A 26,717-nucleotide genomic window follows, 5' to 3' on the forward strand; every position below is an offset into this window, starting at 1 on the left:
CTTTGCATATGTCTAGCCCATGTGACCACCGTTCGCATCAAGATTGAAAACATTCCCATTACTCCAGAAAGCTGCCTTATGCCGCCTTGCCAGCCAAGACTGCATCCTGCAAGCTAAGCACTGTTCTGATTTCTATCACCAGGTAGTTTTGCTTGTTCCTGAACTCATATACGTGGGATCATATAGTACATCGCCTCGTGTGGCATTTTTTGCCCAGCACGATGTTTCTGAGATTTAATTGTGCTGTTACATATACAATAGAATTGATAGAAATGTATTGTTTTTATTGCTAAGTAGGATTCTATTGTATAAACAAACCACAGTTTACCTATACAAGGAAATGAGATACCTGACCATGTTCATAGTTAGGAAAAACAGCACCCCTTACGGTGTGGCTAGCAGAGTGGCGCAGCGGAAGCGTGCTGGGCCCATAACCCAGAGGTTGATGGATCGAAACCATCCTCTGCTAGGGTCCCTGCTTCTTTTTCCTCCCTCCTGGATCTCAGGCAGAAAGGGCAAGTTGCAGAATCTGCTTTTTCTTTGACCACTCCTGTGACATCTTGCCACACCTCACCTAATCTCTACAAATGGTTAAGTATTTCTGCCCCCCCGCCCATTTTTTTGCAAAACCTGCCCTTCTCACTCATTTCAAAAGAGAAACAAATCTCTCTCCCTTCTTACTCAGGAAGACGTGACAAATTTACCTTTAATTTCCAATGCATCAGCATTATGTCTTTCAGAATACACACTTGTTTCTAGTTATGGTTTTATATTTTCTCTACACTTGAAAGAAAAACATCCTCATTGGGGATTTTTGTCTGATGACCATATTGCACTTTACTTGGGCACAGGTCTCCTGCTCCTTCCATTTTTTTATTCAGTCCTATGCATGATTTATCAGTTAGATCAAGTTAATGGGAATGTTTTATGAATCCTGTCTAAAGCAATACATGTTGCAATAATCATGAAGACACCATTTGTATGCACTTTATGGGCAAAACAGAAGCAAAGAAGTTAAATGTGAAATGGTAGAGAAAAATGGAAGGGTTGCATTACCAAAAAAAAAAAGTTTGTGCATCAGGATCCCATGGACAAACTCAGAAAAAAACCAAAACAAAACATGGAAGTCTTAGCAAGGTATTTGCAAAAATATGTCTTTGAGGAGTTTTGTGAGTAAAGTACTCTTGAATGAGTTTCTCTACATTATAACAAGAAAATACAAATTCTTATAACAACAAGCACCTTAAATAAAAAAAAATTCAAAAATCACATGGAAAAATGGAAATAAAGTGATGGGGTTTGTAGGACCAGGGGCAGGGAGGGGGGCGGGGGCGCTGCTTTGACCCTTCACATTTACAGGTGTGCACTTTGACTCACAATAGAATGTGCAGACAATGCTGGAGCCGATATGCCATCATCTTGCCACCACCCTAGTAAAGGTTGGTTATCAATACATGCTAACTCCGAGGGGTAATTTTCATGGGCCACGGGCAGTCTGCCCCAAGATGGGCCACTTCGGCGTGAAGATCATTTTGAATTAAAAAGCCATCCAAACCCAGCAGACTCAGGAAAAGCTCTTCACCTCCCCTACAACTGGCGAAAAGGAATTGAGGTAGAGAACCTGCTCCAGGAGGAGAACTGTCACAGCAGAGAACTATATTATACTCTGAAGTGGGTCTGGTAGGCAGGGAAGAATCTAGCAAGGTCTCTATGTCCTATTGTTTCTGAGTGGCCCAGCAAACATTTATGTCCCAAATATTTGCTCTTTTTTATCTTCCTGTGGATTGCATTTCTTCCTTTTGAGTCCCAGACCCCTGCCCACTTCTCCTTAGTTCATAATGACGCAGATACCTCAATTTGCTTGGCTGTCCTTGGAACTTCATGTCCGTGTGTGTTCCCTCTATGAACAAGATTAAACTTTATTTTCTCCTGTTAGTCTTTCTCATGTGAATTTGATTCTTGAAGGAGCTTGAAAACCAGAGGAAATTTTTGCTTCCTGACTGGAGCAAGATATTTGTATGGTCTTAAGATGTCTCCCCACAAACTGCCTATTCCTCATAAAAGGGGAAAGTACACTCATGTGTGACCTTGACTGCGTGATCAGAATTAACCCCAATAATGAGGGGCAGTAAACATTGCATGTCTCTTGAATTTAGATGCCCTGAGAAAGACTTAACACCACTTACATGGTATTATGGTTGGGGGTGCATAACCTGAGCCTAATTATGAGTGAAAAAAATGCCACAAAGTGCAAATGAGAAGTGTTATTTAAAACAACAACAACACAAACCACAAAGTGAGCACTTACTGTACTCTTAAAAAATGTCAATGTCATAAAACACCAAAAGAGGCTGTGAAGATGTTTTAGATGAAAGGAAACTAAAAGGATTTGGACAGCCAATGTTAACTACCTGGAATTTAAATAAAAACGGTTTTGGGGGTGCCTGGGTGGCTCAGGTCATGATCCCAGGGTCCTGGGATCAAGCCCCACATTGGGCTCCCTGCTCAGCGGGAAGCCTGCTTCTCCCTCTCCCACTCCCCCTGCTTGTGTTCCCTCTCTCGCTGTGTCTCTCTCTGTCAAATAAATAAATAAAATCTTAAAAAAAAAAAACAGTTTAAAAAAAGGATATGGTCAACAGATACAATAGCTAATCTGTACTGGAGGGGAAATGCTATAAAGGGCATTACTGGGTCAACAGACAACATTGAAATACAGGTGAGAGATTTTAAAAACAATATCGTTGTTAAATACACTGAACTGGTACATATACGTCATTATATATAAAGAATGCCCTTATTTTTAGGAAATGTCTACTTAAACATTTAAGAGCAAAAGGCCATGGAACATACAATTTACTCTTACGTGGTTCTGAAAACAAATAGAGAGAGATAAAGATGAAGATGGAGACTGAGTCAGAGAGGGAGGGAGAGGCAGAGGGAGGGAATGGTTTACAATGTTGGTGGGTGAATCCCGATAAAGGGTATACAGGCAGTTTTTGTACTATTAGTCTTACCGGTCTTCTTTAAGTTTGAAGTCATTTCCAAGTAAAAGACTTAAGACCCTTGTAATGGCAATTTGAGAAAGCAAAGAAAGAACAGGGTAGTAGACACTCAAGTTCCCTCCCGCCAACTTCAACGGGTAGCAGTGTTTCGTGGCTGGCTTCCTTCTGCTCCTCGCCGGCCGCCGATCACCAGCATTTTGAGGCCAGTCCAGGACGGGAGGTTCCCGAGGAGGGGAACCCGTTCCTCGGACGAGGGGTAGCCCGCGTCCGACCAAAGCCTTGGCTCTTGGCTGCGCAGCCTGAGCGGCGATGTGATGGGGGCGAGGCAGTGCGCCGCGGGGACGCCGTACCCGAGCCCCCGGGTGGTCGTCCACCCGCCGGGGGGGGGGAGGCTCTCAAGGCCGCCGGCCGGTTGCCTTCAGCCAGACGCGCGAGAGCCCTGGAGTCCCCGAGAAGCCAGCGAGACCGCCTGTCGGGCGGGGGAGGTCCTTCGGGCGGGTCAGGCTGAGCCGCACAAAACGCAGGCCTCCGCTCCCGGGAGCCGGCGGGGAGCCGACGAGGGTGGGACTCGAACCCACGCGTGCAGAGCACAACGGATTAGCAGTCCATCGCCTTAACCACTCGGCCACCTCGTCCCGCGGAGACGCAGCCTTTTGAATACTCTCTTACGTCTTCCTTTGGGCCAAGCTTTGCATTTGACCCCGAGGCGTGGCCTTGCCCTTCAGGCTGCGGTCGTCCCCGGAGATTTCTCGCCCACGGCCGGTTCTTTCCACCTTCCCGCGGGGAGCCTTTCACACCTGGGTAATCCTGCCTTACCCGCCCCCCCCCGCCCCCCGCCAGCCTCAGTTCTCCTCCTTCCTCCGCACTCACTCCTGCCTTCCAGTCCCCTGAAATTCTTTCTCTTCTCCCCAAACTCCACAACCTCATTTTCTACCCGCTACTCTGCCCTCGCTCCACCGGCTTCGGCGCTCCGCTCATCCTTCAGATCTCAGCTAAGGCCCGACAGCCCCTCGACCCCCTGTTTTCCTTACAGTCCGACTTACTGAGGCTTTACAGTTGAAACATTTTTGGTAAAACGTTTTCTCTTGCAAATGTATTTTCATTCCATGTCTGCTACAGAATTTTATCCCAATATTACGTATTTTTGTGCTCAAACACCCTCTCGTGCCAGTAGGCAACAGAGAGCGTACCTTGAAATCCAAGTTTTGGTTATTTCCAGCGCTGATACATCTATTCAAGCACTTCTCTTCTGACCTGAATTGCTTTCGCATTTAGTAGTAGCACACGATAAAAGATACACATGGGTAATTTTGATAAGTAATTTATTATATATGTGAAGTAGAACTGCATCGGAAATGCGTCCGTCAGTGAAAGGCCTGGGAATATTTTTCCCCATCAAGTCATGTGGCATAAGAAGTGTCCGCAGTGGCATAAGAAGAATTTGGTGGGAATTAACAGCAAAAAGACCGCAGTGGCATAAGAAGAATTTGGTGGGAATTAACAGCAAAAAGACCACTGGTTTGTGCTTTTGAGTAAGTGTGGGGCGTTTACAAAAGGTGATTTTATGATTATCTAAGGTGCATGATCTTCAGTACATTTCCTCTATCTAAATTTAATAAATAAACGGTAGTAATAAATAACAGTGATAGCGAAGAGGGAACTTGGAACCACCGAAGCGTAGTTTTACAAAATATGATTATCTTTCTCCTTGGACAAGAGTCAAGGAGAATAATTTTCTGAATAAGTGTAAAAAAATTAAAGCGCTGACTTTCCATGATATGCGTGTGTTCCCTTTCGTGTTAAGTGTGCTGTTAGTCGGAAGCGGATGAGAAATTTGTCACCTCCTCCACGAAGAAACCGTGTAAGACACGCCACTGAAACGCAGCCCTGGGTCTTGTTTACAGACAATACAGAATATGGGAGACGCCAATGTTTCCAATTGTTCTTTCTTGGCAACAGGGACCGCCCCCCCCTCCCCGCCCCAGGTCACACGCCACGGTAGCTAGCTGTCGCCTACAAGGTCATAAAACGGCACGATTTGCAAGGGGATGTGGAAGCAGAGAGGGCTCACCTCCAGCAGGAGCAGGTGCGTGCTCAGGAAGGACAGCGTTGCGCTGTGTCCTGCGAGCCCTGGGTCTCCAGCCTTGGCTGCGGGGCGCGCTGGCTTCTCTGACCTCCACTGACACTGGAGCTGCTGGTTTGCGACCACATTTCCTTGCTTCTCGCCTCGCGCCCCGACGCCTTCCTCCTCCAGCAGAGCCTCTTCCCAAAACCAAACGTCCCCAGTGATTCCCAGAGTGACTGCGCTTTTCCAATCTGCATAACGGGGCCCACGGGGGAAAACCAAAAGGCCGACTTCAGAGAAGGTTAGTAAAGGTTTTATTCGCCGGCTTCCTGAGCTGGGGAGACGGTATTTCAGACTGCTCTGAAGAGGTGCCCCGAGATTGTTAACTCACAGGGGGTCGTAGGCAGGAAGGGGAAGCGGAAACTTGCTGGAGAGCCCCTCTCCGAATCCTGGCACTCACAAGAGACCATCTGTTCGGTTGTAAAAATTCAGATGTACTGATTTCCACATCGACGCTTAAAAGACCCACAGGTCATGTTAATACATATGTTTCTATTATATCCGATTGTTCAAAAATATTGTTTGCAGGACTCCACTTAACTGGTTTTCTGGGTTTTCCTGTTTTCCATATTTCCTGGAGGTCGGGCGAGACGGTCCCAGAAGGCTGACATCAGTCACCTACTACATGTTTAGTGCACAAGGGGCTTTGGGCTCTCGGGCCAGATGGGGAACAGCAGAGAGGAGTGAGGAACAGCACGTGCAAAGTACTCAGGGACCCCTCGCCTGGAACGGTTGTGGCCACGGCCGAAAACACCACTGTCCTCGGGAAGAAGTCTATGAATCAGCTCATGTCCCCCTTCCCTGAACGAGTAAAGCTTGCTGGTGCAAACTGGAAGCCTCACGTCTACCGAGTATAGACTCTACTGTGGATTGTATCTTGCTGCCCCCGGTCTTCCGACCCAGACCTCTGAATTGGGGCTGCGATTTGTGTGCTCTTGTCTGAGGACAGTTTTCTCTCCGCCTAGATCGACTCACCTAGACCCACAGCTTAGGGGTAAATCCTTTTCTAAATTACCATCTTGACTTTTCTGGGTCCACGACTGTCACCAAATTTCCTCTTGCTCTTCTCACAGGCCATCTTCCCTCTTGTCTCAGTTTGGGGATCTTTTCCAGAGATTTCCAGTTCCAGCAAGGCTTGGGAGATTTCCTTGTGCGTTTCCTTCAGGGATTTCTCCTTCCCCCGCACCCTGCCCCCCCCCCCACACACACACATGAGTTGTGCACCGCAAGCATTAAACTGTATGTTGGCTAGTGTAGGGGTCAAGGACAGGCCGCACCAAAATGTGCCACTTTGGCTTGCAGATTATTTTGAGCTGAAAACAATCAAGGCCCAGAAAACTTAGGAAGAAACTTTGACACACCCTTCCCCCAACTGCCTAAAAGAACCTGCTCCAGGAAGAGAGCTATCACCATAGATAAGGACGTCATACTATGAACACAGGGTGGTAGACAGGGAGGAGCCCAGCAAGACCCGTTTGATCCAAGTTCTCTCTGTGTCCCATTGTTTCTCAGTGGCTCAGCAAACATTGCTTTACCAAACATTTTTTTTCTTTTTTATCATCCTGCGAATTACTTCTCTTCCCTTCCAAGTCCCAGACCCCCTACCCCTTTCTCCTTAGCTTGGAATAACATATATACCTCATTTTGGTCTTGGAATCTCATGTCTGTTTGGGTTCCCTGAACCTTTGAAATTAAATTTGATTTTCTCCTTCTAATTTGTTTCATGTGAATTTAATTCTTAGTTCAGCTAAAGAATCTTAAAGAATCTTGGTCCCCAGTGCTTGTGCCTGGACACCGATTCAGTACTTGTGACAGGAATATCAAGAATAAGTTTGGGCACAGCAATTTGCGTGAAAAAAGAGCATGGCTAGCAGAAAGGAGCTGAAAGTCTGAAAGTCACAGGGAAAAACCACAGAGGTCCCACCGAGATTTGAACTCGGATCGCTGGATTCAGAGTCCAGAGTGCTAACCATTACACCATGGGACCCGCCTTGTCAAGCATGTCCCTCAAGGCTCTGTTGACCTATTTCTCCTTCCTTAAATCCAGTTACTTGAAAAGCGGCAGCATTTTGCTTTTCGTCCTCTAGGATCAAGTGATGGACGGTCACCTGTTGCACACCTTCTACACCAGAGTCTTAGTGAACAGCCCTGACCCCAGACGTCAGGAATCCCCGCTCCAGCCCCGAATTCCCTCCCACGCGGTTGGGGAGCTGGGCGCCCGCGCCCCTGTCCCTTCGCTGGAAAGCGGGCGAGGCCGTGGCGGAGCCCGAGCCCTCCCCGAGGAGCAGGCTCCGTGGCAGGTGCTTCGGCCGCCCTGCGAGAAGGGGACCACGGTCCCTGTTTCAGGGGTGCGGAAGCCGAGGCAGAGCGCCGGGGTCCTTCGCTTGGTTATCAGGTCTTATTCGCGCTCTGGAAAGGTTTCCCTGCCCACGGGGGAGCCGCGCGGCGGGCGCGTCCGGAGAAGAGGAGTCGCTGGGCCTGCGCGGCGAGGCTGGACGAGGGTCCCGGGGCGCGGGGAGCACGTCGGGTGCGGACAGATCGCAGCCCCCCGTCTTCCTCCTCCTCAGCGCTTCGCTGAGGCTGACATCAGTCACCTACTGCACGTTTAGTGCACAAGGGGCTCCGGGCTCTCGGGCCAGACGGGGAACAGCAGAGAGGAGTGAGGAAGAGCGGGGAGCGGCGGGGTCCCGAGTCTGACCTTCTTAAAGCCCGCGGGATCCGGGGCGGCGGGGTCCCGAGTCTGACCTTAAAGCCCGCGGGATCCGGGGCGCGGCGGGTCCGAGTCTGACCTTACAGCCCGCGGGATCCGGGGCGCGGCGGGGTCCGAGTCTGACCTTAAAGCCCGCGGGATCCGGGGCGCGGCGGGGTCCGAGTCTGACCTTAAAGCCCGCGGGATCCGGGGCGCGGCGGGTCCGAGTCTGACCTTAAAGCCCGGGGGCCGGGGCGCGGCGGGGTCCGAGTCTGACCTTCTTAAAGCCCGCGGGATCCGGGGCGGCGGGGTCCCGAGTCTGACCTTAAAGCCCGCGGGATCCGGGGCGCGGCGGGGTCCGAGTCTGACCTTAAAGCCCGCGGGATCCGGGGCGCGGCGGGTCCGAGTCTGACCTTACAGCCCGCGGGATCCGGGGCGCGGCGGGGTCCGAGTCTGACCTTAAAGCCCGCGGGATCCGGGGCGCGGCGGGGTCCGAGTCTGACCTTAAAGCCCGCGGGATCCGGGGCGCGGCGGGTCCGAGTCTGACCTTAAAGCCCGGGGGCCGGGGCGCGGCGGGGTCCGAGTCTGACCTTCTTAAAGCCCGCGGGATCCGGGGCGGCGGGGTCCCGAGTCTGACCTTAAAGCCCGCGGGATCCGGGGCGCGGCGGGGTCCCGAGTCTGACCTTAAAGCCCGCGGGATCCGGGGCGCGGCGGGTCCGAGTCTGACCTTACAGCCCGCGGGATCCGGGGCGCGGCGGGGTCCGAGTCTGACCTTAAAGCCCGCGGGATCCGGGGCGCGGCGGGGTCCGAGTCTGACCTTAAAGCCCGCGGGATCCGGGGCGGCGGGGTCCCGAGTCTGACCTTAAAGCCCGGGGGCCGGGGCGCGGCGGGGTCCGAGTCTGACCTTAAAGCCCGCGGGATCCGGGGCGCGGCGGGATCCGGAGTCTGACCTTATAGCCCGCGGGATCCGGGGCGGCGGGGTCCCGAGTCTGACCTTAAAGCCCGGGGGCCGGGGCGCGGCGGGGTCCGAGTCTGACCTTCTTAAAGCCCGCGGGATCCGGGGCGCGGCGGGGTCCGAATCTGACCTTACAGCCCGCGGGATCCGGGGCGCGGCGGGTCCGAGTCTGACCTTAAAGCCCGCGGGATCCGGGGCGGCGGGGTCCCGAGTCTGACCTTAAAGCCCGCGGGATCCGGGGCGCGGCGGGGTCCGAGTCTGACCTTAAAGCCCGCGGGATCCGGGGCGCGGCGGGATCCGGAGTCTGACCTTATAGCCCGCGGGATCCGGGGCGGCGGGGTCCCGAGTCTGACCTTAAAGCCCGGGGGCCGGGGCGCGGCGGGGTCCGAGTCTGACCTTCTTAAAGCCCGCGGGATCCGGGGCGCGGCGGGGTCCGAATCTGACCTTACAGCCCGCGGGATCCGGGGCGCGGCGGGTCCGAGTCTGACCTTAAAGCCCGGGGGCCGGGGCGCGGCGGGGTCCGAGTCTGACCTTCTTAAAGCCCGCGGGATCCGGGGCGCGGCGGGTCCGAGTCTGACCTTACAGTCCGCGGGATCCGGGGCGCGGCGGGATCCGGAGTCTGACCTTATAGCCCGCGGGATCCGGGGCGCGGCGGGGTCCGAGTCTGACCTTAAAGCCCGCGGGATCCGGGGCGCGGCGGGTCCGAGTCTGACCTTCTTAAAGCCCGCGGGATCCGGGGCGCGGCGGGTCCGAGTCTGACCTTACAGCCCGCGGGATCCGGGGCGCGGCGGGGTCCGGGGGCCGACCCCAGCCTCCCCGACCCCTCCCGGGCGCGGAGGCCAAAGCGCGGACAGCGGCAGCTAGCGCTAAGAGCCGGGCGAGCATCCTGCCAGTCGCTGCGTCGTCCGCGTCAACACTTTCTACATTTTCATCAGCATCGTCATCAACAACATTTCCTACATTTTACAGAGAAACATTGCCTCGACCTAGGAAATGACAGAGCTGGGGATCCAAGCCAGCTGGTCTGGCTCCTGGGCGAAGGAAGAACGTGAAAGGCTGGCCATCACTTTGTGATGGGGTCTCCCTCCTGCTTCGAGAAGCATTATTGCGCAGGGACGCCTGGGGGGCTCAGTCGGTTAAGTGTCTGCGTTGGGCTCCGGTCATGATCGCAGAGCCTGGGGTCGAGTCCTGCATGGGGTTCTTTGCTCAGTGGGGAGCCCGCTTCTCCCTCCGCCTGCAGCTCCCCCTGCTTGTGCTCTCTTGCTCTCTCTCCCCCTCTGACAAATAGGTAAATAAAATCTTAAGGGGGGGGGGGAGAAGTGTCCTTGGGAATAAGTATTTCTATGTCTAGGCTTGGAGAATTACTTATGTCTTAATTCTTGTTACAAGTGTCATCAAAATTAATTTTTTTGAACAGAGGGAAAAAACCTAAGATTTAAAAACACCTTTTTACACATTTAACCACAAGCGATCACACTGCAAACCCATGAACTCCACTAACAATGTGTTGAGAGGAACACACCTGTGACCTTCGTGTCAGTTCCTCAAGCCAATCACCTTCCCACGTGTTCTCCCTCACCCCTGGGACAGCCAGTCCTCCTCCCCCCGGCAGAGCCTGGGAAACTCAGGTCAAAGTGACCAAGCACGCAAGCCAGGCCACTTCCTCAGGATCAATCTTAGTCCAATCCTAGGGTCCGAACCCGCTGGCCCTGAGGGAGGCCAGGGTTTTTAGAAAGGTGAAGAGGGAAGCGAGGCTACCTCAGATTCTGCTGTCATCTCGTGGAATAAAAGTGTTAACGACTGCCAAAAGTCCTTGAGTGATTTGTTTGCTTAAGTAATAAAATAATTATACACCAGAGACCTATGCTCTACATGTCATAGGCCCATTTAAGAAATGATAGGGGTGCGTGGGGGGCTCAGTTGGTTAAACATCTGCCTTCAGCTCCGGGCATGACGTCAGGGTCCTGGGATCGAGCCCCGTGTTCGGCTGTCCTTGCTCAGGGGGAGTCTGCTTCTCCCTCTCCCTCCACCCCTCCTCCGGCTTGTGGTCACTCTCTCTCTCAAATAAAAAAATCTTAAAAAATTTTTTTAAATGATTAAATTGTGACTTACAGTTTTTAGAGACTTGCTCAAGGGGTTCACAGCAAGTAACAGGTCAACTTGCTAGGAGCCTTTCAAACTGAATGTCAGATGTTCCCTGACTGACCCCCGAGGGGGCTTCCTTATCCACAGCACCATGATCACTCTAGTTATGCACATGTGCTCTCATTCTGTGCCCTCTCCTTCTTCCTGCTCCACACTGGGCTGTGGCCTGAGTTTGAGGTCCACACCCCGATTCAGGACTCAGAGCTGAACACTCAGCTCTTCCAGTGGCCACCCGCCCCCCACATCTCAGCCTCCTACTCCGCACAAAATCTTCCACTCATCTTTTTTATTCGTTCTCTTTAAAAGAGGAAATATCTGAGTGATTTCTTATAGTATAAAATTTTTGTAGAAAATGCAAAACAAGGAAAATTGAACTCCCTCCAAACCCGCTCCAGTACTTCTCAGAGGTAATCATTTTATTAAAACGTTGGATTATAGTCTTTCAACTTTGCTCTTGGCCTATGGGAAAAATGTTTATCTATACATCTAAAGCTTTATTTCTACATTAATAAAGCCCAATAGACACAATGTTACATGATTTTTAAACATATGTGTGCTGGACACACTTCAAACATCAATACATCAAAGTCTGCCTTATTTTAGTTGTTTGATTCTATGCTGTAGCTTAGTTTATTTAACTAGACCTTATTTGTTGGACATTCCGGTGATTCCTATTTTTCTCTCTCCTAAAGAAGTTTCATATCAACATGCCCATACTCTGTGCCCCTCGACCTGTCACCTGTTGTCTGCCCTCCCAAGGCTGACCCCTGAGTCCTCACACAGATGCCCAGCTCCTAGGACTTCCTGCTGGACCTCTGGGTCAACCTCTCTGACCCTGACAGGCTCCTGCTGGGTCCTCCTACAGATGGAATCTTTGACCCCTGGGTCCCATGCTTGTTTCTTTTGTGAGAGGCTGGGAAGGCCCGAGGCTGGCATTTTACCTCCTCGGGCTGTAGAAAATTGTGTCTGGCCCATGTACTGAAGTCTGGGGAGGCTGCAGCCACAGAATCCGGTCTACAGGGTTCTTTTCCATAAAAAATCACTGATGAGAGGTGTGGAAAGTTAATTCTGTAAACTTGACCTCAAATTGTGAGAGGGGATTCCTTTCCCTCCAGACTCTTCCCTTTCTAGTGCTTTACCCCAATAGGCTCCTGCCCAGAGTCTGAGGTTGGTGCTGTAATCACTTTGTCTCCTGGCCTTCTTGGTGGAGCTGGGGAACTCTCCTCTCAGATGTCCTTCTGGGCCCACCTCTCCCGGGGTCCTGATCCCCCCCTCCCCAGTACAGCCCCCACCCCCACTCTGCCTGCCCAGCCTAGCCCTCTGACGAGTTTTCAGCCTGAATGTATTGGCTGGGGTAGGTCAGGAAGAGGGTCCTCTTTGTGTTCAAGGCTGAGAGGGGACAGGCAGATGAGAACTTCAGTTGTTAGAGGTATGAGGTGAGCTGAAAGAGCAAGGGAGAAAAGCTCACGTGACCATGACCGTGCATGAGGATGCCATTTCTCACGAAGCTGACATGGATCCTGCTGGACCCCAGGCTTCCAACCTGCCCCTTCCCGGCTCTGGAAAATGGCTGTGAGCAAGCCGTTGTCTGTGCTGGGGAGCAAGTAATCCTGTCCCCATCAAGGTCCTTCTTGCTGGAATAAGAATCGGATTGCCATGAGACAGATTAACAGGAAAAAATCAAATTTAATAGGAGGAATACATACAGACATAGAAATTCCAAAGGCAGTCTAACTGAGGCATATATGTCATCCTGAACTAAGAAGGGAGGGGGTCTGGGACTTCAGGGCAATTCCAGGGCCATCAGAAGCAGAGAAGATGCTCAATAATTAGATGTTTGCCCTGTTGTACAGATGGGTCACTCAGATAAAATGCATCTCTGATAATAACCCTTATTCTGGAATAGACTCCCAATTTAGAATCGTCTATGTAGTTAAGGGAGGAGCAAAAGTTTTTCTTGAGCCCACAGGGTCTCAGTTGCCTTCAGCTCAGGATAATCTTCATGCCAAAGTGGCCCACCTTGGGGTGACCTCCCCTCCGCCCCTAAATCCGATTTATTGAATATGATTACTTTATGTTCGCTCATAGAGCATTTCTTATATAGATTTATTTCTAAAATGAATCTTCATATTACTTCCATTGGATGAAATATAATTAGTTATTTGCACAGAGAATAACTAAAGAGGTAAACAAAATAGAAAAAAATCCTTATTATTTTGGAAAAGGTCACTGATTTACAAAATGAGATGTGTGAAATGATTCTCAGTGAAGAAAGTTTTCTGAGCATGTAGTAAAAATGGTAAATCAAATTATCTCTGAATAGACTTTAAAATTAGAAAATCAACTACTTGAAATGGTGAGCATAAGGTTTCTTATCTGGATACAATTTTAGGACAACCAAGATCGTCCATTTTTATAATAAACACCATAAGGTCTAATTTCATTAGTGGCTAAATATTTATGCCAAGATAGGGTCCATTAGGATGCCCTTATTCTCTTGAGACTTTCAAAACCAAACAGAGCACAGGTAACTCCTTCTAATAACAATGTCTGTACAGATTGAACGTGACTTTACGAGCAAGGTCATTTAAGAATCATTGGCTAACGCCTTCTTCCATTCTAGAGTCCAGCCACATGCCATCTCCCCGTACCCTTTGATGCGGGCAGGGGCAGGGCCAGCCTAAGCCAGGGACCCAGCCGAGCCGGCCAGGTGCCCAGTGGGTTCCATTCAGCCTCTTGTCCCCTCTGAGGCTGTGCTGTCAGTTGCTGTCTGGCCCCCCAGGAGTACCACGGGACCCCCCCCATGCGGGGGCGCTGATGGGGCAGGAAAGTGTTCTGATGCCCCTCAGGTAGCGATAAAGGAAAAGTGCGTGGATCCCACATACCCCAAGTCTCAGACCACCTTATCAGAAAATGCCCACCCTCAGCCTCCCAACCCAACAGAGGTCCAAAGGCCCGTTTTTGTTGCGTTGGCTCTTCAGGAGCCCTGGCTCCGGGCCCACAAGCGGCCTCCTCCCCCCTAACATGCCCCAGACACAGAAACCCCCAGACAGGATGATCTGTGCTGTGCCCCGTAGCCTGGAGCCCCCAGACAGGTTGTCCCGGTTGGAGCCTGGAGACCCAGTCCAATATTCCAATATGTGTTGCAGACAGCTGGCCCCCAGCATCTTGAGCCCCAGGATTCCCGGGGAGGCGATGAGAACCGCTAGAACAGGCTACTGCCTTCAGTGGAAACAGCAGAGGCCTCAGCTGCCCCCCCTTCACCCTCCAAAACGCCGGCCCCCGGTTTCCAACCAGGGCGGAAACAGGCATCAGAGTTACCATCCTGCTTGAAATAACCAAAACCTGACAAAGGACAGGAAACAACAATTTTCAAGATAGTAGACCTCAGGCAAAGAAGGATAGTAATGCCCAAATGATAAATGATCTTGGGGGGAAATGGGGTGAGCACTAGGATTGTCCCCAACGTCCTGCCTCGAGAGAGTTTCTCGGCCCCCGTGCAGGGAAGAGAGACCTGGGCAGAGGCTGGCGAACTGCCTGAGCTGATGAGAGGTGGCTGACGTCCAGCCGACCAAGACAGCTGGAGTTGACAGGACAGAGAGCTGTGACAAGAGAAAACTCCAGAAGGAATTCCCCACTGAGGGGCATAATGATCAGCACATGCAGGCGGGGAGGTAACTATACAAGGTTGGGGCCAGACCCCCACGAAGATCAGACGTAACCAGTCAGGAGAAATGATACAAGGTATATGTCTATTGATTGCAAGAATCTAGATTTAACTCCTGTTCGAAAGACAGACAGACAGACAGAAAGAAAGAAAGAAAAGAAAAAAGGAAGGAAAAAAAAAGAAAGAAAAGAAAAGAAAGAAGAGAGAAGGGAAAAAAAGCCTGTGTTCTGTGTTTCTTGTTCAAAGAGGTACAGACAGGTGTAGAGAGAAGGATTATCCTGAACTAGCCCTCCACCTGCGGCCAGTCTCGGCTTTCAGGGAAATTTTAGTCTCAAAACATGGAAATAACAACCTTTTAAGAATTTCTCTTTTACTTTGTATCTCTTGATGTTTTGAGGAAAAAGGAGGTTGGTTGGGAAACAACTTTGGAAAGACAATTTAAAATCAAACAAGCTTAAAGAAAAAAAAAAGTTGCCTGCCTCTCTTTTCCACTACTTGTTCCCCATTGGGCAGAACTCTGGCTCTTGGGCCCCTGCCCTCAGTCATGCGATGGCAGAGAAGGCACCAAGTTCAAACTCACATGCACCCGGGAACTGAATCGAGTTATGAGTGGATTAGAGGAAATAGATGGCGATGGACTGGCAACTCCGGAGACTGTTGTACATTATTCCCTGCTTTTTACACATTAAGAAGTGGGTTTTTCAGAAATTCAGCGTCTGTATTTGAAGGGGGGGGGCGGGGGGAAAGAAGAGTTAAAGGAGTGGCCCGTACGGGGATCGAACCCGCGACCTCGGCGTTATTAGCACCGCGCTCTAACCAACTGAGCTAACCGGCCCCTGCTTATAGCAGGGTTTTTTTGGTCTTCCTTTTCCTACTTTTATTTTTCAAGGGCTAAATTCGGAGTAATTGTTGCTGTTTTTTATCTTCGGTAATGTCTTCGTTGCTTTCACACCATATCTCATGTCTTGATACCTCCCACACTATAGAAAAGATGTCAAAGAATTTGTGCATTGACAATTTCGATAGACATTGTCCCGCTGTGCCTCAGAGGGCTGAGCCCAGTATGTGTGTCTGTGTTTGTTCAACTATACTGAGGACAAATAAATGGGATCGTGGCCACATTTCCTACTCCTCCTTCTTTCTGAATTCCCTGCTGCATGCTACGGGTCTGAAGCAAAGCTCGACAGTCAGCGAAGATGTAGGGGAATTCACAGGGGGCGCATGTTTAGTTTGGAAATGTCCTCTTCTCTCAGGTAGGTGAGACTTTGGGGGTGCACTTAGTGGTTTGACAAAGAGAATGTGGTAGAAGCAGATGGGACAGGAAGGGGCTAAGTGAGAGCCAGGAAAAGGGGTCCCCAGAGGCTTCCGTTTTCACACCTCAGAAAGAACCTCGTGGGCACAAACATCTGAGGAGAGCGGGCTAACGCAGGCCAGTGTGTCTGGAGATCACGACTGGTGGGGAGAGTAAGAGACGAGACAGAGAGGAGAGAGCATGTCAATGATGCGGGACCCTGTAGTAGAATACAAAGTCTAAATCGGGGTACTTTTGTTGGTAAAGGGGGTGCTGACAATAATTAATAGGCACTAACTGATCCACATCAGGTATAAACTAAGGAGTAGGATCACTCTTTAGAGGTGAAGTTAAGGATTATTTAATTGGTTCTAACAGTAATGGGAATCCACGGGAGGATTTTAGGCAGAGAAGTCATATGAACAGATTGGTGGTTTAAAAAGATCGCCCAGTTTCAGTCACTTAGGAGGCATTAGGGAATGGCAAGAACAGGCTACCATCACCAGCAACAAAATTTCTACCCTGGAAGAGGGTGGAAACAGAAATGAATAATAACATGATAAACATGAAAATGATATAATGTATAAAAAGCTGTTACCTGTGATTGAAAGAATGGGGCTGGGGGGGGGCTGTAGTGTTGGGAGTAGGTTGGAATTCTAAACTGAGTTATTGGTGCAGGCTTACTAACGTTGTAGTAACGTTTGATGGGAAGACGGTGCTGAGGTATTACAGGGAGAGAGCACAGCCAGGACCAAAGTCCAAGGTGGGTACTTGTGTGAAATGCTTGAGGAATGGCACAAGGCCCAGAGCATAAGCAAGAAGAACAGAGATGAGATGGGCGGCAGTGGAGGGTCAGAATGTGCTAGACCTTGTAGGAGATCTTAGGAACTCGGCTTTACTTCAAGTAAAATGCAAAGGTATTAAATAATTCTGATTCTAGGAGAGAATATAGTTGCAATGACTTTTTAAAAATGATTTTACTTATTTGAGAGAGAGTGCACACCTGGGGCGGGGGCAGAGGGAGAAGCAGACTCCCCACAGAGCAGGACCCCCTAGGCAGGGCTGGATCCCAGGACACCCAGGATCATAACCTGAGCCAAAGGCAGATGCTTAACCGACTGAGCCACCCAGGAGCTCCTGCAATGAGTCTTTAGAGTTGTCTTGGATCGAGGCAAAAGAGTGGGGTTGTTGCATGCACTCAGAGACCTTCTTTTATTTTTATTTTTTTTAAAGATTTTATTTATTTATTTGAGAGAGAGAGAGAGCATGAGGGGGAGAGGGTCAGAGGGAGAAGCAGACTCCTCGCTGAGCAAGGAGCCCGATGCGGGACTCGATCCCGGGACTCCAGGATCATGACCTGAGCCGAAGGCAGTCGCCCAACCAACTGAGCCACCCAGGCGCCCCCAGAGACCTTCTTTTAGATGTAGGCTGCTCCCAGAGAGAGGGTGTAACCTGAGACGCTAGCTTCCTTTGGCTGAGAGCAATGGCTGGGAGGAGCTCAGCTTGCAGCCCTCAGCAAAGGACACTCCAGGCTGTGAGATGAATGAGTGCCTTGCACGGAAACAGGTGGTTCTAGGCTGAACACCCACCTCATCCAGTCCACTGATGGTGCTACTCAGAGCCACCGCCTTCACATCATGAATTCATGCCTTCTGGGAATAACCTCTCTAGGACTCTGGTTGCTCTGGTTGGTCACTTTAAAAAAATTTTTTTTATTATGTTATGTTAATCACCATACATTACATCATTAGTTTTTGATGTAGTGTTCCATGATTCGTTGTTTGCATATAACACCCAGTGCTCCATGCAGAACATGCCCTCTTTAATACCCATCACCTGGCTAACCCATCCTCCCACCCCCTCCCCTCTAGAACCCTCAGTTTGTTTTTCAGAGTCCATCGTCTCTCATGGTTCGTCTCCCCCTCTGATTTTCCCCCCTTCGTTCTTCCCCTCCTGCTATCTTCTTCTTCTTCTTTTTTTTCTTAACATATATTGCATTATTTGTTTCAGAGGTACAGATCTGTGATTCAAGTCTTACACACTTCACAGCACTCACCATAGCACACACCCTCCCCAATGTCTATCACCCAGCCACCCCATCCCTTGGTCTCCTCCAGAGAGGTGCTGTGTTAAGGATTCCACATTGATCTCTCTGACCAATCAGCCAAACCATTAGTCACTGTACATGAGCTCATCTCTGATATCTGATATCTGAATGAAATGGATGCCCAGGTCCACCAGCCAAAGATCTGCCCATTAGGAGGATTGCCCCCTCACTGCTATCTTCCAGAAATATTCCAGGATGGGGTACAGTGCATTTAGCGGTGTGCCCTGCTGGTAGCCTGCTAGAACTGTGTTAGTGAGATTCACTGGAGAACTTACTTAAGACTTGCAATGGAGGCACTTTATTTGTAGGCTTGAAACCCAAAGGGCCAGTTTTAGGTCTAAGAGGCAGAACAATAAACAAAGAGCCTGAAGATGTTTCCTAATGTTTTAAATCGATTCATATTCTTACTAAGTCCAGCTCATGCACCAGCAAAACAAACTTTCTTGTTGAGTTGAACGTGAGCCAAACATCCCTCAAAGCTGCTTTGAACCCACAGGAATGAATCAGCCAGTTGAAAAGAAAGACCATTCCTATTCTTGGTTCATTGTTCACATTCTTGAGTAAAATGAGACTAACACACACAACCAAGTCACTATTAAACCTTGCCCCATCTCTTTCCTCACTTGCAAAAATGCAGCAAATAGCCCCACTTATTTAGAGCGTGTGGGCTCCCTCCTCCTGCTGGGAATGGTCCTGGGCGCTGCCAGAGCCCCATGACCTCCGCCCAGCAGCGCTCTGAGTCCAAGGAAATGTCCAGCAAGGGTATCTGCACGTCCAGGTTCTTCGGGAGGACTCCAGTGCACATACATGCAGGGAAACACCCTAACTCCATCCTAAATGCGCTAGGAGAGTCCTGGACCTAAGTGGAACACGCGTCGATCCCACTGAAGCTGAGTGAGTGAACTTCAGGGGGTTGGAAAGACTGAGGGCCAAGGGGCCTTGGCCTGGAGGGGCGGGTATGGCCGGGGCTGCGTGCCACCCCATCCCGCCACGAAATCGCGCGGCCGATGGAAATCCCTCCCCCCTTCCCCGCAAGGCCGTGGTTAGAGCAGTCTGAGGACCGAGTCCCTGAGATCGGCTTGGGGACCAGACGACGGCAGCGTGGGGGTTGGTGTCGCCATGTGAGATGGGTTCGGCAGTGGGCTGGGCCCCACTGAGATCTCCCTGCAGATTCCTGTCCCACGATACTCCTACAATTCTCTCTCTCGTCCCCAGATGACCCTATATCTGACAATATTGGTCTGACTGTAAATAAGTTGCTTGAGACTGGTGAGGTTCACCACAGTGTCTGTGGACGCTCGGTTTCCAAAGATCTTCCATGGGGGTGGGGGGAGGACAGACCTGGGAAGGAGCGAAGACACCCCCCCCCCCAGGAAGGAAACCTCCTGCGAGTTATACCCAGCTGACGTGCTGGAGGTACCAGGTGAGGGGTCCCCACTCCGAGGACCATAAATGGTGCGATTCCAAACATGTCCACTGCAGGGCTCTGGAGAAACTTCAAAAAATAAATAAACAAATAAAAATACTCCATAAGCGAGGGCCCCCTCTGTTTCCGCCCGGTTTCGAACCGGGGACCTTTCGCGTGTTAGGCGAACGTGATAACCACTACACTACGGAAACCTGGCCGCATGCTCTTTTTCTCTTCTCTGATAGAGAATAGACTTTTCCTGGCTGTCCCAGGTCTGGGAACCCTGAATTGATCCTTCTTCCAAGAAATTTCAAGCTTACTGCGCTTTTCTAGTTATTCAAATCAATAATATTGGAGTCAATGACTCACACCAAGTAAACTCTCCCTGGGGAAGAAGCCCTTACCCACCGCAAGACAGAAATTTTTGGCAGCCTCGGAGTATGGGAGATTTCAGAAAAATTCCTCGATATGGTCCCATTTGAGCTTATCTGACTAGAAGGTTCTATGGTCTCCATCTTCTGGGTGCCAGAGAATGATCCCAGGAAAATAACCGGGAGCCGCTGAACTGAACTCTGGAAAGTGCCCATTCTGGGCGGGGCAGGGCTCGACCCACAGAAGTTGAGGACTGAGGGGGGGATGTGCCCTGGCCCACAGGCAGAGTGAGGACGGAAATGGGGAGGAGACTGTCCGCCTGTCCCTGGCTGGACTTGGTGCTGATGAGTGGAGCCCAGGGTGTCTAAGAGATGTCAGATGGCCTACCTGAGATGCCTTGCGGAGGCTCAGTTTCCCCTATCTGCAATATCCCATATTGTTTTTATAACACCAGGAGGGCCGCGGTCATAAACCGAAAGGCCCACCAGGGCCTCGCCAGTGACCTTTCCAATGGGGACTGGAACCACCTTTCCAAACTTCGGCAGGGCGGAGAGCTCCAAGGAGACCCCCTCCCATACCTGTGAGCATGCAATGGTATCTCAGAGTGATTTTAATTTGCATTTTCCTAATGACTAGCGATGGCTTTCTCATGTGGATGGCCATTGTCCCCGCACGCCCTGTTGAAGAGATTATCCTTTCCCTCACTGATGCCCTGGCACTCGGGTTGAAAACCAGTTGGCCATATGTGGGCCGGTGACTTCTCGACTCTCAGTTATGTTCCGTGGATTCGTAGGGCTGTCCTTTTTGCCACGGCTTCAGCCTTGGTTACTGCATCATCATAGAAGGTTTTCAAATCAAAAAGCGTAAATCCTCCCACTTTGGTCCTCTTTTTTTCGAAATTATGTGTCCTTTTCTGGGTCTTTTGCATTTCCATATGGATTTTAAGATTAGCTTTTCAGTCTGGGGGAAAAGGCTTCGCTGAGATTCTGATTAGATCGCAGGATTTGAGAAAGATGAAATTTCCCCGTGAGTGAGGTTCATTTGTGCTTGAAGATGGATTTTTTTTCTTTCCATTTTTCTATTCCCGATAAATTAGGTGGACTGAGAAAAGTAGAAAAACGTCTAGTTTCCCACGAAGAACTATTGCAGGAAATGGAGCTTTAAAATTTGGAGCGAAACACCTCATAGCTGGGTGGCCGGTTAGCTCAGCTGGTTAGAGCGTGGTGCTAATAACGCCAAGGTCGCGGGTTCGAGCCCCGTACTGGCCACGGCGCGTTTTCCCTCAGTGTTATCCAGAGAGATTTACTTACACTTTCCTAAGGCTAGCACTTTAAATTCCTGCTAAACGATTGGTGCTGTCAGGGTACCCTATTGGATTTTATCTAACTTAAAAAAAATAAAAAGAGGTCTCTGGCGTTCCTTCATTATTTAATTGGGGAACCTATTTTGTCCAGGATATATTCATTCTATTATTTTACAATCACCTGTTTTGCCAAAAATCTTTCCCTTTAACTTACCCAACTTCAGCCTTTACAAACATTTTCAGCCTGGAAGTAGACTTTCCAACTTCTAAAATTTCCAAGATTTTATTCATACTTGCTAGAAAGCATTTCATTTGCCCCATGTTCGTTGTTAGAATTTGCGAGAGAGCACTAAGGGATATTGTGGAAACGTGCGCACATTTCTGGTTGTCCTCACGTTGGCGGGTTCTCCTGGCGTTTAGTAACTGAGGTCAGGCGTGCTGAGCATCCTAAAATACGCTGGATAGTCCACACGCGTCCTCGGCTGCACTGGACTTCCAAACGTCCTCCTGGACCTCCTTGTAAGTAACAATGTTTTACTTACCTGAGCCTAAACCTGAACGCTCTTTGCGTATAAATGCAAACATTTTACACGGCTTCAGGGTCTACCAAATTCATAAAGTGAGGATCGGTTGACTTTTGTTTGACCCGCTGAGCGGTGCTTGCTTTAGAAAATGGTGTCGGGCGCCTGGGTGGCTCAGTTGGTTAGGCGACTGCCTTCGGCTCAGGTCATGATCCTCGAGTCCCGCATCGGGCTCCCTGCTCCGCGGGGGGTCTGCTTCTTCCTCTGACCCTCTTCCCTCTCGTGCTCTCTGTCTCTCATTCTCTCTCAGATAAATAAGTAAAAATCTTAAAAAAAAAAAAGAAAGAAAAGAAAACAGTCTCTTTTTATACCCTCTCTTGTAGAATGCAATGGCTAGGAAAAAGAAAATTCCAAAATGGGTTATATGAGGGCGCCTGGGTGGCTCAGTCGGTTAAGCGACTGCCTTCGGCTCAGGTCATGATCCTGGAGTCCCGGGATCGAGTCCCACATCGGGCTCCCTGCTCGGCAGGGAGTCTGCTTCTCCCTCTGACCTTCCCCCCTCTCATGTGCTCTCTCTCTCTCTCATTTTCTCTGTCTCAAATAAATAAATAAAATCTTAAAAAAAAAAAAAAAAGAAAATGGTGTCATTGAGAGTCGTGGCATCTGGTTTGGGGCCGCCAATGAAACACACCTCTGTCAGGACTGAGTCTGGATCCGGGTACAGCGAGGGCACGGGTCAGGGCCAGGCGGAAAGCAGGCGTTCCACAGACCTTTAATGAATGAACGAATCCTCCCGGACAGAGAATGCTGCCCATGCTTTTATTCTGCCATTTTGGTGAAAAGTGATACATACCCCCTGGAGTTTAATTATTTACATTTCTTGATGAGTAGGTCAAGTATCTTGTCATTTATATAAAAGACATTTTTATTTCCTTTTCTGTGAACTGTGTGTTGATATTCACTTTATAGGGTTATTAGATTGGAAACACCTGAGCGGAGATGGACACATTTTTCATCAGAAGACTGAGTTAAGAGAGGTGACACTAAAAAAAAAAAAAGAAGAAGAAGATAGTAGGAAGGGAAAACTGAAGGAGGGGGAATCGGAGGGGGAGATGAACCATGAGAGACGATGGACTCTGAAAAACAAACTGAGGGTTCTAGAGGGGAGGGGGTGGGAGGATGGGGTGACTGGGTGATAGACACTGGGGAGGGTATGTGCTATGGTAAGCGCTGTGAATTGTGCAAGACTGTTGAATCTCAGCTCTGTACCTCTGAAACAAATAATGCAATATATGTTGAAAAGAAGAAGAAGAAGAAGAAGAAGAAGAAGAAGAAGAAGAAGAAGAAGAAGAAGAAGGATGTAGCAGGAGGGGAAGAATGAAGGGGGGGAAATCGGAGGGGTAGACGAACCATGAGAGACGATGGACTCTGAAAAACAAACTGAGGGTTCTAGAGGGGAGGGGGGTGGGAGGATGGGTTAGCCTGGTGGTGGGTATTGAGGAGGGCACGTTCTGCATGGAGCACTGGGTGTTATGCACAAACAATGAATCATGGAACACTTCATCTAAAACTAATGATGTAATGTATGGGGATTAACATAACATAATAAAAAAATTTTAAGAAAAGAGAGGAGACACTAGCCACAGGCTGCAAGAATATATTCCTACAGGTATGTTGTAAGAGGTCTTGATTGCAGACGACATAAAGTGCAATACTAAGAAGAAAGGACCTATTTTAAAGTTAAGGGGGTGGATTTCCAGGACGGTCCTCTTCTCAGAAGGCCTCTGTTGAGGGCAGGGCTCCGAGGGGCCAGGTCCGACGGGGCAGGTGAGGATGCAAGTCTCAGCGCTGCTGGAATGCGGGTCACTTGGGAAACCCGTGTTTTCGGGTGGGGGCCCCCTGGGGAGGGTGCGCAAAGGCTTAGGCACTTATAAGATGGCATTTCACCCCAAGGGACAAAATTCCCAGGAAGGGTTGTTTCCGCCCGGTCTCGAACCGGGGATCTTTCGCGTGTCAGGCGAACGTGATCACCGCTACACCACGGAAACCCCCGGGCCCAGCCGCTGCTCGGAATTGCAGGCATTGATACGCCCGTTTCCTGGGTGCCCCAAACCTAGACATTTTCAATGACTTTTCTTTTAGTATATTTTCACTCACGACGAATTTATTTCTCCTTACCCTTTTGGTTTGTTAAAATGGCAATATGGAAACTCCGCAACTCACCGCCGAAGGGACCTCGAAACCAGAGCCCAGACCCCTTCCCAGACCCCTTCCCAGACCCCTTCCCAGACCCCTTCCCAGACTGCGGCAGGTCGCCTCGGGCCCTCAGGGCGTGTGGTCTCCTGACCTTGAGAAGCGGGACCACCGCCGCGCGCTGGAGACCTCCCACCCTCCCGCCGGGGCCAAGCGGGTCTGGGGGCCTCCGCCGGGCGGGGGCGCGGCCTGGGCCCAGCTTACTGGGGGGGGTGACAAAGGGGTGGCACGACGACCCCGTGTCCCCCCGCGGCTCTGCAGCAGCAGGGCTCAGTGACCGGAGGCAATGGGCTCAACAGATGGCGCGCTTGCCTGGTTTCTAATTTTCCTCGTCCTTGAAACTGACGTCCCTCGCTCTTTCGCCCCTTCCCAGCGCTTCCCTGAGGGATCTAGAAGGTGCTCACTGCGCAATGACCTTTCCTTTGCTCGGACCCGTTGTGAGAGATCCGTGCGTCCGCACGGCTGACAACAGCGACTTGGAAGCCCCCTCCTCACCAGGAACGGTCCGGTGGCCGCGTGGCAGGAACGGAGGAGAGGCCGTATTTCCTAGATGGCGAGACCTCCAGTCTCCTTTCTTTCTTCTGACATCAAGTCGGCAGCATAAATGATCGTTCACTTTTCAATAAGTTGAGTAGGCGTTTATCTTAAAAGAATTGATGAGGGGCGCCTGGGTGGCTCTGCCTTCGCTCAGGTCATGATCTCAGGGTCCCTGGATCGAGTCCCCCATCGGGCGCCCTGCTCGGCGGGGAGTCTGCTTCTCCCTCTGACCCTCCCCCCTCTCATGTGCTCTCTCTCTCTCAAATAAATAAGTAAAATCTTAAAAAAAAAAAAAAAAAAAAAGAAGTAATGAGTAGCCCACAATGCGCCCAGTGCTGACCTAGGCTCTGGAGGTACCAGATGTCCTGAAAAATTGGACAGGCCTGGGGTACCAAAGGGCACTGCGCTGATTATTATAATATGATTGCACAAAATAGGTTAATTATTTTTAAATTGCCAAATGAAACCACAGAGATAAATGCTCATGCATTTTCACAGAAGCATAGAAACGGGGCAATTTTCCAACTCCTAATGATTAGAAAAGGCTTTCAAAAGAAATGATAACTGATCTGAGATTTGATAGAGGGAAAGAAATACATTGGTGGAGGAGAGGTGGAGAGAAGGGGGCATCTGGCAATGGGAGCAGTATGATAGGTCATGGGTCAGAGGAGATGTCATGGGACCTAGGAATAATGAGGATACATTCACTTTAGTCAGTAGAGAAATAGGATTTCAGTTAAAGACAAGACACTTCAGTAAAGACATATTGGTGAATTTCCAGATCTTATTTGGGATCAATTTGTAGAGAACAAACACTCCAGTTATTTTATTTAAGCACTCACCTCTCCCAGCAGTGTTTCATATCACTGTTTATCACCTTTATTTCTTACAGTAGCCAGCTTTCCACTGCAAGAGATCTATAAAATAAATCTTCTGACACACAACATTCCTCCCAAATGGCTCACAAAAGGAGAAATCAACCTGTTACACCACTATGGGAAGAAGCAAGAAACTAATTGAAATGAAACCCATTGTTTGAGAAAGGTTGTGCACCATGAGTGGGACAGAGATCATGATAAATAAAAGTATTTCTTAGAACTCTGAAGAAATAGAGCACATAAACAAGAAAATCTCAAGTCTCGGGGTTTATTTATTTTTTATTTTGCCCAGGTTTACTATTTTTTAGAGTTATGTAACTAATAAATGCACCAAGAGTTTTCAGGTTTATACTTTTATTTCCACTTGCCTCCAGCATTTTTTAAAGGAATTTTGTGTGTTTTGCCATTAATTCTTCTTTTTTATCCTCTTCTCTTCCTTCCAAAATTTCTGGTATATCCTAGAGTCCTTTATCACATGAAAAGGAGAGAACAGTTATAACACTACTTGATTTACACTAATTTATATTAGAATTTTTACCTTGTTCTTTGCTTTCATTTCTTTTGAATTGGATTTGACAAAAGGCAAATGAGTAAACACAACCCCAGGCTTACTAATGGGTGTGGAAAGTGGCTATAAACATATAAAAGAATAGAACTCAAAACCACAACCACTGAGGTGCTGGGAAAACTGGACAGCTACATGCACCAGAATGAAACTAGACCATATTTACACCATCCACAAAAATGAACTAAAAATGGATTAAAGACTTGAATGTAACACCTCAAGCCATAAAATTCCTGGGAGAAAATACAGGCAGTAAGTTCCTTGACATCAGTTTTAGCAATGTGTTTCTGGATCTGACCCCAAATGCCAAAGAAACAAAAGCAAAAATAAACAAATGGGGCTACATTAAACCACAAAGCTTTTGTACAGCAAAGGAAACCATCCATCAAAATGAAAAGACAACCTACTGAATGGAAGAAGACATTCTGGTGGTGATCACTGTGTAGTGCATACAGATGGCTAATTATAATGTGCACTTGGAAGGTATATAGTATTACATGCCAGTTTTACCTCAAAAAAAAAAAAAAGCCACAACCATTGAAACGATCACTAAGTCACTAGCCTTTCTACACAGAATAAGGTCCATGTACCAGCAGAATAACTATCAATCACCAGGGAGCTTGTATAAAGACTGAATTTCAGGCCTCATCAGAGATGTAATGGATTAAATCTTTCACTTTAATGGATCACCAGGTAATTCATGCGCTCACTAAATTTTGAGAACCATGTGCACTATTCGGTGGGCCAAAAAGCTATTTGGTGCAAAATTGGGGCTGGAGGAGGGGAAAATAGCTATTCAAGGAGCCATTCAAGAAAAATAAATGTGGACAGTGTTCTAGTTGATAAAGATTCTAGGAGGCAAAAATAATTAAGACAGTCAGAGAGATCACATAAAGCCA

General features: G+C 49.3%; 7 non-coding genes across 7 annotated transcripts; 2 read left to right on the top strand and 5 right to left on the bottom strand.

Annotated features, from left to right (window-relative positions):
- Positions 1–397: 397 nt before the first annotated feature.
- TRNAM-CAU (transfer RNA methionine (anticodon CAU)) lies at positions 398–469 on the top strand. The gene has a single exon. It is a non-coding gene; the product is annotated as a tRNA-Met (tRNA).
- Positions 470–3,555: 3,086 nt separating this feature from the next.
- TRNAS-GCU (transfer RNA serine (anticodon GCU)) lies at positions 3,556–3,637 on the bottom strand. The gene has a single exon. It is a non-coding gene; the product is annotated as a tRNA-Ser (tRNA).
- Positions 3,638–7,042: 3,405 nt separating this feature from the next.
- TRNAQ-CUG (transfer RNA glutamine (anticodon CUG)) lies at positions 7,043–7,114 on the bottom strand. The gene has a single exon. It is a non-coding gene; the product is annotated as a tRNA-Gln (tRNA).
- An 8,230-nt stretch (positions 7,115–15,344) lies between these two features.
- Positions 15,345–15,418, bottom strand: TRNAI-AAU (transfer RNA isoleucine (anticodon AAU)). Its single transcript has one exon. It is a non-coding gene; the product is annotated as a tRNA-Ile (tRNA).
- Positions 15,419–19,528: 4,110 nt separating this feature from the next.
- Positions 19,529–19,601, bottom strand: TRNAV-AAC (transfer RNA valine (anticodon AAC)). Its single transcript has one exon. It is a non-coding gene; the product is annotated as a tRNA-Val (tRNA).
- A 1,354-nt stretch (positions 19,602–20,955) lies between these two features.
- TRNAI-AAU (transfer RNA isoleucine (anticodon AAU)) lies at positions 20,956–21,029 on the top strand. The gene has a single exon. It is a non-coding gene; the product is annotated as a tRNA-Ile (tRNA).
- A 2,531-nt stretch (positions 21,030–23,560) lies between these two features.
- Positions 23,561–23,633, bottom strand: TRNAV-GAC (transfer RNA valine (anticodon GAC)). The gene has a single exon. It is a non-coding gene; the product is annotated as a tRNA-Val (tRNA).
- Positions 23,634–26,717: the final 3,084 nt, after the last annotated feature.

This window comes from Mirounga angustirostris, unplaced genomic scaffold (assembly GCF_029215605.1).
Source record: "Mirounga angustirostris isolate CCGP_5_RB_7025 unplaced genomic scaffold, mMirAng1.0.hap1 SCAF_8, whole genome shotgun sequence".
NCBI lineage: Eukaryota > Metazoa > Chordata > Mammalia > Carnivora > Phocidae > Mirounga > Mirounga angustirostris.